Source organism: Triturus cristatus, chromosome 3_1 (assembly GCF_964204655.1).
Source record: "Triturus cristatus chromosome 3_1, aTriCri1.1, whole genome shotgun sequence".
Lineage (NCBI taxonomy): Eukaryota > Metazoa > Chordata > Amphibia > Caudata > Salamandridae > Triturus > Triturus cristatus.
The window spans coordinates 791,084,907-791,097,182 of NC_140583.1; the positions used below are offsets into that span (position 1 = coordinate 791,084,907).

General features: G+C 41.5%; 1 protein-coding gene and 1 long non-coding RNA gene across 10 annotated transcripts in view; one reads left to right on the plus strand and one right to left on the minus strand.

Annotated features, from left to right (window-relative positions):
* LOC146861042 (uncharacterized) overlaps window positions 1-8,711 on the plus strand; it is a 115,519-nt gene extending 106,808 nt beyond the window's left edge. The window contains exon 3 of the long non-coding RNA XR_014978904.1: window positions 8,401-8,711. This is a non-coding gene — a long non-coding RNA (uncharacterized LOC146861042). The remainder of the gene's footprint in view (window positions 1-8,400) is intronic.
* The window catches only part of LRRFIP1 (LRR binding FLII interacting protein 1), a 458,695-nt gene that overhangs the window by 54,761 nt on the left and 391,658 nt on the right, over window positions 1-12,276 (minus strand). The window lies entirely within an intron of this gene.

Sequence of the window (12,276 nt, forward strand, 5' to 3'; positions counted from 1 at the left end):
GAAATTCCCCCGTTATAGTTAGTGCAGGCAACTATAACTCACGCCACCGCAATCTTCTGCTGATGACATATGTGTCTTTATGAAAAAACCATATTTGTAATATATGTATAGCTAAAAATGTATGGAAGAAGACATGGGCAAATAAGTGTCTAAATACAGTATTAGCATCAGCAGAGGATTGCGGTCGCGTGAGTTATAGTTGCCTGCACTAACTATAACGGGGGAATTTCATTGGTTTTTTATCAGTAAAATTTCCGCTAACTATAACATGTGTGAAACCTATGGTTTTTTCAGTGAATTTGCAAGGTTTTTTAAATGCTAATTCCTAACTATAACGTGTGTGAAACCTATGGTTTTTTCAGTGAATATATATATATATATATATATATATGTGTGTGTGTGTGTGTGTGTGCTTAACGCAGTTTATAATGATTCTTATGTTAGATGAATTTGTAGGCCTCGTGTATTTTCCCTGGCTCTCTAGATTGGTCGCTCGTAAGATTCATGTGTATGCAGAATCTGTTCTTTCTCACTTCTGTTGCAGGTGGAGAAATGCATCTTTATTAGTTAGAATAACGCTTTTGTTTTAGCAGCAAGGGTTAGGTCGGAGAGGATGCATTTGAACAAGCGGTGCTGATCATTTGGGACATTGTTCTTTCTCACTGGAGAAGGCCTGGGAACCAAGGTAATAGAGCCAGAGCCTGGGAGCATCGCGACTGCATTGAAAGTTACCTATGAGGAGGTGTCCAGTTGGATGGGATGATCGCGTGATGTGACGATTGGTGTGTCCTATGATTTTGGGTGTTGGGGTTAGGGACAGAGTCTGCAGAGAGGAAGGATCATTTTAGAACGAGCTGTGTAGCTTTATGCTACTTGACCCATTATATGTGAGTGTACTTCTTAGGAAGTCTTCACACACTGACACCTTTTCCTGAACTTGCCTGGGGAATGCCAAGTAGGGATGTCACGTTAGCGGTAGACTAGGGACAGAATAATGCTTTTTACTTACGAACCTCTAATGAAGAAGAGTCTTGATGTTGGCGCAGTCATATTCTGCGTCCTGATTCTAGAACTGGTCATTATTTGCATGTTGTATCGACTCAACTTTACCCATAGATTTGGCTTTTGATTAGTTCCAATGTATTTCTACACCCTCATTCTGGGGTGCCTGTATGTCCAGTTGTTCTTGGTTTTGTAATAAACTAACTAACCCTTGAATCGGGAGTCCATGATTCTTTGGAGTCATGGGTCATTGGATTTGTGATATACGATTGACAAATGATTTTCTCCCCTCCACACTTCTAAGCAGGAAACAAAGAGCCATCGACCAGGGGGTCCAGAGTAAGTCTAGAACGTGGAACCTGGCTCCTTCAGATACATTAAAAGGAGAGGAGAAAAACGCACTGTAAATGAGCGTGAGAGATGACCAGGAGTTAAAAAAAAAATAACCAAGAGTATCCAGCAGAATTAAGGGATGAGGGGCATGATAGTGAAGGGGCCTACAGGGTAATGAACAAAACCCAAGTGGGAGAAAGTGTTAGTGGAAACGGACGAAGGAAATAAAGAAACCTATGCAATTTTAAGACCAATATCAGATAACTCAGACAACCACCCCTGTAATCTTTAGGCTCTATAACTAGATAGATCACAATAAAAATCAAGCAAAGTGAAGAATAGACTTAAAAAGAAGTCTGGGAAGTCAGCCTAGAACATAGACTAGAATTATATCTGGGTGGTTGGCCCCTGGGTCTTCAATGCAGATGCTGTAAGTTACTCGGTCCCCATGGTGGAGAGGCCTCTCACATAATTTAGAAATGACTTGGTGGTCAAAGCCTCTTGCAGGAACTGCCGTCACGGCTGTTCCTGTTCGTGCACTTTACTATTTGCTACAGGGCTGCTTCAGAAGGACACAGCCCTTTAGCAAAAAGCATTCTTTGTTTTCTTTAAAAAAAAGAAAATCCTTTAACTAAATCTTTTTTCCCCCCAAGAAAAAAAAGTAATGCTCCTCTCTCCATGAGAGGTTTATCCCATGGCGGGGAGAATTATAATTGTTTTACTGTTCCTGAACGCCAGGTTTTACTTGGCGGTAAGAAACAGTATGTGACAGGAATCCTGTCCAGCCAGATATGCAGTGTGGCCATCAGGACCCCGGGGGCACAGAGAGCTTTCAGGTCAGCGTACTAGTGATTGAAAACATCGCAACCAACAAGGTTAAAATGGGCGGGGTCTGTAATAATCACGGAACAGACCTGGAAGACGAAGGTGTGAGGGAAGTTCGCAGAGAAGGAACATGGCGGATTGAGGACGCAGCAAAAAGAGGACATGGGCATGAAGCCCTGACAGACAACTGGTGGGACAGAGCACCTTTCCTGGCAGCATACAGAGCTTGGATGGACAAAGGAGGAGGTACCAGGCTGGAGCCTGACCAGACTACAGAGAAGACACCAGCTACAGACCAGAAGGATACAAAGGCGGTTTCACCGGGGAGAGGCACTAGGGACATGGCTGCCACGGCTCTGGAGCAGAGCCGTGGCCTCAGGCAAGTGTCTGACAGGGGTTGGGGAATGCGAGGTGGTGGAAGGTAGCACGGGAGTTTCTCTTTGTGATATAACAACCTTGAAGCCCGTCTGGGTAAGGTGAAAGACCCAATGTGGCAAACTGGTTGTATTGCACCTGGGGATCTGGCATGTTTTCTACCTTGTACAGAGCAATTTCCAATCAGGTAGAAGTATTCCCTCAGTTTAAAAAAGGCACAAGCCAGTAACTTTGTGGTGTGGTGTTGCAACTTTTATAGACCCTCTCTAACAAAAAGGGGGGACTTAAGGGCTTTGTGCGGGGTCCAGCATACGTACCCAAACAGTACTCAACAAGAAAGGTATGCTGTTCCCAGAGGCCGACAACGAGATAAGAGGCAAAAGGAGGGAAGGCCTTCTTGTCGGAACTAAAGTCCTCACACAACCAGCAAGCTAGGTGTCATGCTTCATCATATTTCACTTGCTCCTCGTCGGGTCGGCGGTGCAATACCCGACGGGCACCCTAAAAGGGGCTCTTTAGCGGAGATCTTTTGTTCCTGCCGTATGATTCGTGGGTGTGAGGGCCATAAAAATCTGTGTAGATGTGGTGCAAGTGGGTGATGTTAAAAAAGGTTGGATAGTCCACATTAACTCTTTAACCCCTTCAGCGCGGCGCGGATTACCGCACTGTGCTGAAGGTTTTATTGCGCGGGCGGGGCCATGACGGAGCAGTTCCGTCATACGCACAGCGCAACCGATGCGCATGACGGAACCGCTCCATCATGCGCATCGAAGGGGTTAATAGGCTGGTAATCCACCTTCTTAAAAACAAAGCGAGTGGCTGCTCTCTGGCTCTATGGTCCAGTGGAGCTCAGCTCATCTCATGTGATGGCAGACCAATATATTTTCGAGGAGGGAACTCCATCGTTGCTGTTATGGAGTGCCCTCTCTGCCAAAAAAAAAAAGGCCCATAATGCCCACAACTACAGTGTGATTGATTCATGTTTGTTTTTTTAATTGTCCGATCAAGGGTGTAAGGACATCCCAAACAATATAAGAAACCAAGTTTCCCCCGGTAAATTATTATTTTGTTTTTTTAAATCAAAAATGTGGTGGTGTTAGACTTCTAAAATTTGTAATAGGCAAAACTAATGATAGCGTATGTATGAATATTTATAGCTTTGCGAAAGTCTATAGGAAATGATTACATGTGCTGGTCGGTATTTTGATCTTAATTCTGCGTTAAATATAAATAAATGAAAATCAAAAGAACAACAATTTTAGAGCCCAATGTTTATTAAACCTGGAGTCACTATTAGTACTGCTTTCTTAATGAATTGTATAACGTACTAATATGTGCAGCCTATGCTATAACTTTTCTCTGGGTAATGAGAAATGGCATTGGACCTGTCAGTTTTGCTTTTGTTCCCGCATTGTTCTTTTTTGTAGTCCCAAGGACTTGTTATCAAAGGGTTCATCTGAACCCTGAAATTAATGACCAAAGTGTCTTCCAAAGTAATATCTGTGGCCATTTGGTATATAAGCAAGTGTGACCTATTGAACAATTACTAGATTTTCACTTTGGGCGTGACGTCTATTAATGTGTCAGTTTTCTCCATATACCTTCTTGTAAAGAGTTATAGGTGCTTACACATGATATACGTAACCATTCTTTCAAAAGCATTCATCTTCTAGCTGGCCAAAACAGGTGGGACCTAAGTGTGTGTTGGGCATATGTGCCATGCCCTGAAGTCCAATCCTAGCTTGCATAATCTGAAATGTAATATCATGTTTGATTGGCCTGTGACATTCAGGAAAGCTCAGTTGCGTCATAAATCCTGGTGGGCTGTGAACTGAACCTGCAGCCTACTTTTTGAAGAATGACGTTTATAGTTAATACATGCCTGCCTCAAATACTTCGGTCACAGTGACACCACACATCGTTACACTGACAATCAGGGAAAACACAGTTTGAAGAAAGGACCAGAGAGGCACTGGAAAACTGAAATCTGTCTGGAGTTTATCTACAGAAGACAAATGTAAATACATAAGTTCCTAAGAAGACTTTGCTGCCCCGAATATCAGCACACCTGCCAGAAAGGAAGAAGGGTCTGCAGGAGAGAGGGGCAGGCAGGAGGAGCTAGAGAGGCTGTTTAAGGACATTGCTTCAGCACTGGTACTGGCACCCGAATCTGCCATTCGAGCAGCTGACTTCAGGCATTGATGGGTGGACAAGGGAGGTAGTTCAAGGACAGTGGCTGTTGTATCAATGTGGGATCCAGTCCCATATCCTGGGTTTGTGCCAAGGAACTAGCGCTCCTGGTGGAAAACATTTCTTCCACTAGAATGAAAGGAAAGGCCACAGAAAGGAGTCACAAAGTCCTGTCTTTTATTGGTACAGGCCACATATATATTGTTGGGTCCTTTGGATTTCTGATCTACATTCATGCGTGGCTGCACAAAGCACTGAAGCCCCAAGTCCTGGATATACTTATGAAAAGTGCTTGCTCAAGTTCTTTCGGTTGTGGGACTGGATACTCTATGGACAGTTTGATTGAGGGACAGATTTATTTGGGATAGCCTATGGCAGTTTGTGCCTGTTGTAGTGAGACTACTCATGTCTATGAGCAACAGGTATACAGGTCTACTGGGCACCACTAGGATGCACCTCTCCATCGCAATGGGATCTTTTAAGTGGCACTCCTGCGGATAAAGTGGAAAGGATTCTCTTGACAAAACATTTTCAAGATCCTTGGGCAGAGATTGCCGAGCCGGTAAGCTTACAGTGCCTATTAATTATTTTTGACACAGCCTCCTAAATGGGTACATACTGAGGAAGGCTCAGCAAGAGAAAGTTATTAGTAAAACTACACTCATCCAAGATTGCCAACATTCATTCTTATTCTTGCACTTGATGCTGATGTTCTCTTTGTTTAACTCTGGGTGCACACAGCTTTACCCATTTGACAGATCTTTTGTGCTATTGGTGGCTGTAGGCCAGATCTCTTTCAGCCATTGCTTTCAGGCAGTGTCTTTTTATTTTTGTTTTTTATAATTTTTATTATTAATGCAAAGGGAGATCGTTGAGGCATATACAGATAAAAGACAAATACATCAAACTAATAAAGCAGGGTGGCAATCAAATCACGTAGTATCTATTAACCAAAATTAATACATCCAAAATACATATAACAATGAATCATATTTAAATTGTTAATCCTGGAGTACCCTATACCAAATAGTTTGAAATTTCCGGGTAGCGCGAATACCTCTAGTTTTTGGCACAGCTTTTTCCCTTTCACAAATGTCAACCAAAATGGTCCACCCTTCTACCGAGCTGCTAGGTTTAGGAGAGATCCAGGCCCTGACAATTGTGAGCCTTGCAGTAACTAATAAGATACCCAAGAATGCAAGACATGCGGGGCTGAGGTCGTTCTTAAAACCCATAATTATTTCCTGTGTAGTAAATCTTAGTTGTAATCCCAGTCTACCTCCGCAAACATGACTAATATCCTCCCAGAATCCCCCAATAGACGGGCATGTAGCAAACGTGTGTTATGTCGGCTCCAGTGGCTCCACATTTGGGACATTTTGTTTTCTCATCCAGGGTTTGGTCGTCTCCTTTCCCTCACCAACTTGCTATCTTTTTGGGAGTATAATATAACATACATAACGTCTTGAAGTGTTGGAGCTTTAAATTGACTGATACTACTGCCTCTTTTAATGTGGTGAATGCATTCTTAATCGCTTCAGCGAATATATCTGACCCCAACGTATGGCTCCACTTCAGCGCAAGCTGTACACAAGGATCTGTTCTAAACTGTGTAAAATGTTGGTAAGCAATGCGAATTGAATGTTTAGGAAGTACCTCATGAATAAATGTCAATATCTCATGTGAAAGAATTGATACTAACCCTTGCGCTCTCCGAAAAAAATCTCTGATCTATAGATACTTCCGTATGTAGCCCAACTTTTTGCCACTTTATCCTTTAAGATCTCGGGCAGAAATGGATTGTCCCAAAGAGGGAACCTATCGTGAAAAGTTGGGAGCGAAAAGCCATGAACAATGTCGCGCCAAATAGCGACTGTGTCTCTAATGGTCTTAAAACAAACACGTTTATAGTAATTCGGGTCTAGTGTGCGATATAACAATCTAGCACTCGCTTGACCCAGTAAAAACTGATGGTAAAAGTCTTGGTCTTTATTTACAAAAAGACTATGGAAGCGCCCTGAGAAAGAAGCCCAAAAATAAAGCTTAAAGTCCGGTAGTTGGAGGCCACCTTGAGTGTAAGGGTGTTTTATAAATGTTATCGCTCGTCTAGACCGCTTATAGCCCCAAATAAAACTACTTTATTATACAGTCGAGTTTTTTTGAATAAAAAAATAAAAATAAAAAAATCGGGGACTCAAAGGAATAGCTCGGAATAGGTATAAAAATGTAGGTAGAATCGTCATCTTTATTATATTGCATCTACCAATAATGCTAATGGGAAGATTATGCCATCGCTTTAGCTTTTTAATAGTTTTCTGTAACATTGATTCATAATTCAATTTCAATATATTTCGTATTTCTGAAGTAATACGCACGCCGAGATAGGTTGCTACTTGACATAAGCCTAAAATGGGTCTAACAGGTTTAAAGTTAGCAATCACTAATGTCTTACTGGTGTTTAGTTTATAACCAGAGAATGAGCCAAAAATTTGTGTCTCATCTTTAATGATTTCTAGAGAGGCAGCTGGATCTGCTGTGAAGATCGCGATGTCGTCAGCGTAAGCCGTGTCCTTAAGTACGGATATTCCAGAGCATAATGGTATAATTCTGTCATTGATCGTCAAAGTCCATATTAAAGGCTCAATGTAAAGAGCAAACAGAAGTGGGGACAGGGGACAACCCTGCCATGTCCCTCTATATATACAGAAGGGCATGGATTGAGTGCCTGAGTAACTCAGTTTAGCCTGAGGTGTACAATATAAGGCTCGAACCCACGTCTGAAATCAGCCAGTTATTCCAAAGGCAGTAAGAGTTGACCATAAGCAATCCCAGACTACACGGCTGAAAGCCTTTTCCGCGTCTAAAAGTATTATGCCCAGGTTGCTCCCAGCGTGATTGGCATAGTCGAAGGCCGTGATTGCAGTGTTGGTATGTACTGTAGTTCCTCGGCCCACTCTGAAGCCATGTTGCTGTCCTGAGACCAGACCCGGCATCGAAGGTGCCAGACGGTTAGCAAACACTTTAGCGTAAAGTTTGGTATACGTGTTTATGAGTGAAAGAGGCCAGTACGAACCGCATTCATCAGGGGGTTTGCCCTTTTTTTTTTTTAAAGACGATATTCGAGATCTCCCATGTTGGAGGAATAGTCCCAGTGGTGCTCATCTCTTGTATGGCCTTAGCAAACACTGGTATAATAATGTTCAGACAGTGTCAATTATATACTAGATCAGCCCAGAGGAGTAATTCTCTTTCTTAATCATACCATTGGCTAATAGGTATATTTTGTCCCCTAACAAGTGCTTCTATTGCACTACACGATGTAAATTGTTTTCAGCAGCAGCTGGCAGCGAAAATCTTGTTAATTCAGAAGCAATCTTGAAAACAATTTCCCTCATTAGAAAGCAACACATTGTGCTTGTAAACCAAATGCTTAAACTATAATTCTGATACATGTCAGTGCACTATAATACTTATCAGGTGGTATTTTGAAAGAAAATACATTTGTACTGCAAAAAATACATTTGAGATGATTTTACTGAAAAATGGCATCAGACAAATATTATTGACTTCTTTAGATGGTTCGTCAAATGGGCGTTTTGTTTATGCAACTTATGTTGGTGTTAGTGGTTTTCTTTGGCTGACTCTTTTCTATTATTTTTTGTTGGTGCTGCCAAGCATGGAATCAGTGCCTCCAAACAACTGCTAGTCCTCCCACCAAGTGGACTCCTGCGATGGCCACACAGATCAGAACTACAACCAGTACGGTCCAGGACGCTAAGCAGTCTTCCGAAGATTCCTGCATAACAGCCATCGCTCTGTGACATAACTTGACAGGCTCGAACCAACATAGCTTGTATGATTGTGAAATAATAATAACTCCTAGAGCAGTTGTGGCCGGAGGTCAGGCAAGCAAGCAGAAACCATTGTGTAACCCTCACTTTTTTCAAATGGGTTGTGAGAAATAAAATATTATCAACTGCATTAAAGAGTTTGAGAAATTCTAAATTCTAATCTAATCAATGCATTTGTGAACAATTTTCAGAAGCAGATCACAACCTTCTCACATGCGCAACAATTAATGGAAATTTACACTAGAAGTTGGTTTCTTCCACCACTTAGGTCCATTTTGGAAGATAACAAACTGACTAGCGCACAGGCAAAAATAAAGGTACATTGAAAGAACCAGTCTGGTCAGCAGACAATAACGTAGTCGACAAATGGCCTTTTGCTTTCATGATACGCCCAGCCACATGTGTTGTGCATATTTGAACTGCCTTTTTTTCCCCAAAACAAAACCCTTAAATCATGACATACGAGGCAACCAATCAAGTTCCTGTATAGCCAGAAACCAAAACAGCAGCAATCTGGACAGACAAAGGCTAAAAGAGCTTGCAAAGGGACCTACTCCCAAGATATATATTTGACATCAGTCCAAGTAGAAAAGTCAAGAGAGGTTTGTGGCTATTAGTAACAAGTTCTGGTAACATAATTCGGGCTACTGCATTTACAGTAGTCTTTTTTTTTTTTTTTTTTTTTTACATTTCTGTCTATATTTATCTGCGTTTATTTTTTGCTAATTCTATCTGTGTTTATCCATTTTTATTTTGGGTTTTGAGGGAAAAAATTTTTTACCGACATGCCTAACAGGTTTCAATGATATGAATACCCATAGATGATAAATCAATACACTCAAATAAAAACATACACATTTTAGTTTCAACTTTCTGCACCTCTACAGCTGTTAATGCCTCATTAGGAAAATGTTTCTTTTTGTTTTTAACTTCCTTACCTGCCAATCCACACAGCCTACCTGGCAGTCTTGACTGATACCATTTGAAATCATTCAAAAAACAACTTAATTTCCGTTAGTATTCATATTTAAAAAGTGAATGCAGACAGGAACATAGATGATTTCCGGTCTGCTTTCATATGTAAATCAGTAAAAAGGGAACATCTGAAGCATTGATTAGAATGCCCTTATGGAACCTTTTCATGACTGTCAGATCATCTGCAATGTGGCACCAGAATGCAAATTTGGAAATCTATGATTGATACCTTCAGCAGTACTCTCTCTAAGTTTAACTGTTTTATTGCGTTTTTTTTTAACATAATACACACCTTTTCCTACAATCCTTCAGTCAGCAAGGAGCCCATTATATAGAAACAATCATATCATAGCGCTTTTCATCTATGAACTGACTAACCTCTCAAACACCCACCCCCCAGAGCCGTCTTATCAATAATACAATGGTTGCCAAGTCTTGCCTTCTCTTGGCATATATTGTATAAGACGGCCTGGGCTCTATGTTGGCAGAAGCATCAGCTTTCTAAAGTTTATCTTGGTAGCAGCTGGGATATCTCATCTGGAAATAGTCTAATTGCTTTAAGATAAAGAGGATGCAAAAGCTCTTGGAATTCATGGCCTAGGATTCGTATTAATGGATTCCAGTTGACCTCATATGACTTTAGTTTGTTCGATTACAGGGCTATATTCTCGATGGCCAGAGTGTATCATAGTCTAGATAACCAGGTGGAGAGTGGGGCAGTAGTCTTTCCCCAGGATAAGAGTAAACGGTGTATCCCAGTCACTATTGCGATTGCCACCTGTTTGCCTCCAAGTGATTTGGTCATCTCTGGGAAAGAGATGGGTATCCTAATTGTATTACACTTGGATAGGAGTTTCAAATCCTCTATTTAATTCCACTATGAACTTATCCCAATATCTTCCTTGCTTGGGACAATGCTAAAGAAGGTGCAAGAGGGAGCCTGTAGACTCACACCCCCTCCAGTACTTCTCACTGGTTAAGAGTTTCCACTTTACAAATGTTTCTGGGGTTCAATAGCAATAGGTCAATATTTTGTATTGTGCCTCACATTTGTACACAGGAGACAAAAGGTAGGGCTCTGTAAAACTGCTTTTCCCACTCCCTGTATGTCAATTCTCGCCCAAGTTCTTGTTCCAATCTTCTTTGGCCTGGAATTTTGGAATCTTGGACAGATTTGAAGAATTTACAGTGGAGAATAGGGCTTTATCTTCATCCTTAAGCCGCTTCTACACCCCTGGTAATGGTACCAATGCTTCCTCCTTCATTGTTGGGTAAATCAATAATGGCAGTATTGGCTGTATGTGTACCTTTTGATTTCTGTGAGGTTGAATTTCAGTTTGAGGTCTTCGAAGGAGAGCATTAGTGGATTAGTGATCAGCAAGCCCACTACGAGATAATTTCTCCTCACGCTAGCTCTTAAATTGCGGGTGGATAACTGCCAGAGTAAAATGTCAATTATATAAGTTTGGGGTGAAGGATAAGGGGAAAGTGGTGAAACCTAGCCTTAATGATACCTTATCTCAAATTGCAAGTGTAATACTAGTTATAGATGAAGAGTACAGTCCCCAACAACAGAGTACCTTTTTTTAGCAAAGAAACCTGCCCACAGATGTGCCTGCTATAAGATACTCTATAAAGCACCAATGTTTTGATTTCTCTTTTTCCCCTATTCTTTGAGAACTTATAGCATGGCCACATGGAAACAGGACATAATGTGTGGAACCACAAGACCCGCCTGTGATAATAGTGTGTGGCGAAACGTACTTGCTATGCACGGGGTTTGTTTTGCCAAATGAAGGTGTTGATCAAATTTTGGAGCTGCTTGAGTATTGACAGCGGGATTGGTATTGTTTGAAATAGATAAAGCATCTGCGGGAAGACTCATCTTTATTACGGCTACTCTACTAAACCAGGAGAAATGCTTGATGTACCATTGTTGGAGGTGTCTATGTCCCTGATTAGCATAGCATGATTCAGGGCCATTAATTGTGAAGTGGTGAGGCCAAGGAATATTCCCAGATATTTAATCCTTTCTGAAGACAAGGAGATTGGGATAAGTCTCTGAAGATGGTCTATTTGACTGGATCGAGGGTGCAAGAGTAGCATCTCTGATTTGGTGATATTTACCTTGAAGTTAGACATATCATGGAATTCCCTCAGCTCATCCAAGAGGTGTGGTACCGATTCAAGTGAGTCTGTTAGTGATATTAGCAAACATTCCTAATCTGTTTATAGTCCGTATTCTTGTATTATGCTGCTGTGGGAATGTCTGTGTATCTGTGTAATACTGTACAAATGTAAAGAGGCATCATTTGTGACTGTGTGCTTGTTTACATAAGGCTTTTCATCTGCATTTGTTGGGGTGCCTAATTAAAAAAAACTCAAATTCAGTATAATGTGATTTAATACTTCGAGGTCTCTGAATGTAGGTCAATCAATAACCAAGTCAAGGAACTGGTCCATGTGTATGTCCATCAAGCAATATCCAAGCCCAGGAACCGGTCTATGAGTGTCATCATGCTCAAGGGTAACCTTTAGTCTTCATCACAGGCCACTTTCAGAGTGAAGCAGTAGGAGGGTGGGTGCAGGTTCAGTGGCTGTCCACTCTGCGAGGGATAAGTAATTATGTCAAGTTACTCCGCTCTACTTTCACTGCTATCATAGAGGGGAGCCATTCACAAGCTCTTCACACACCGTCTTCCCCCTCCCTAGTACCCACCTGCAC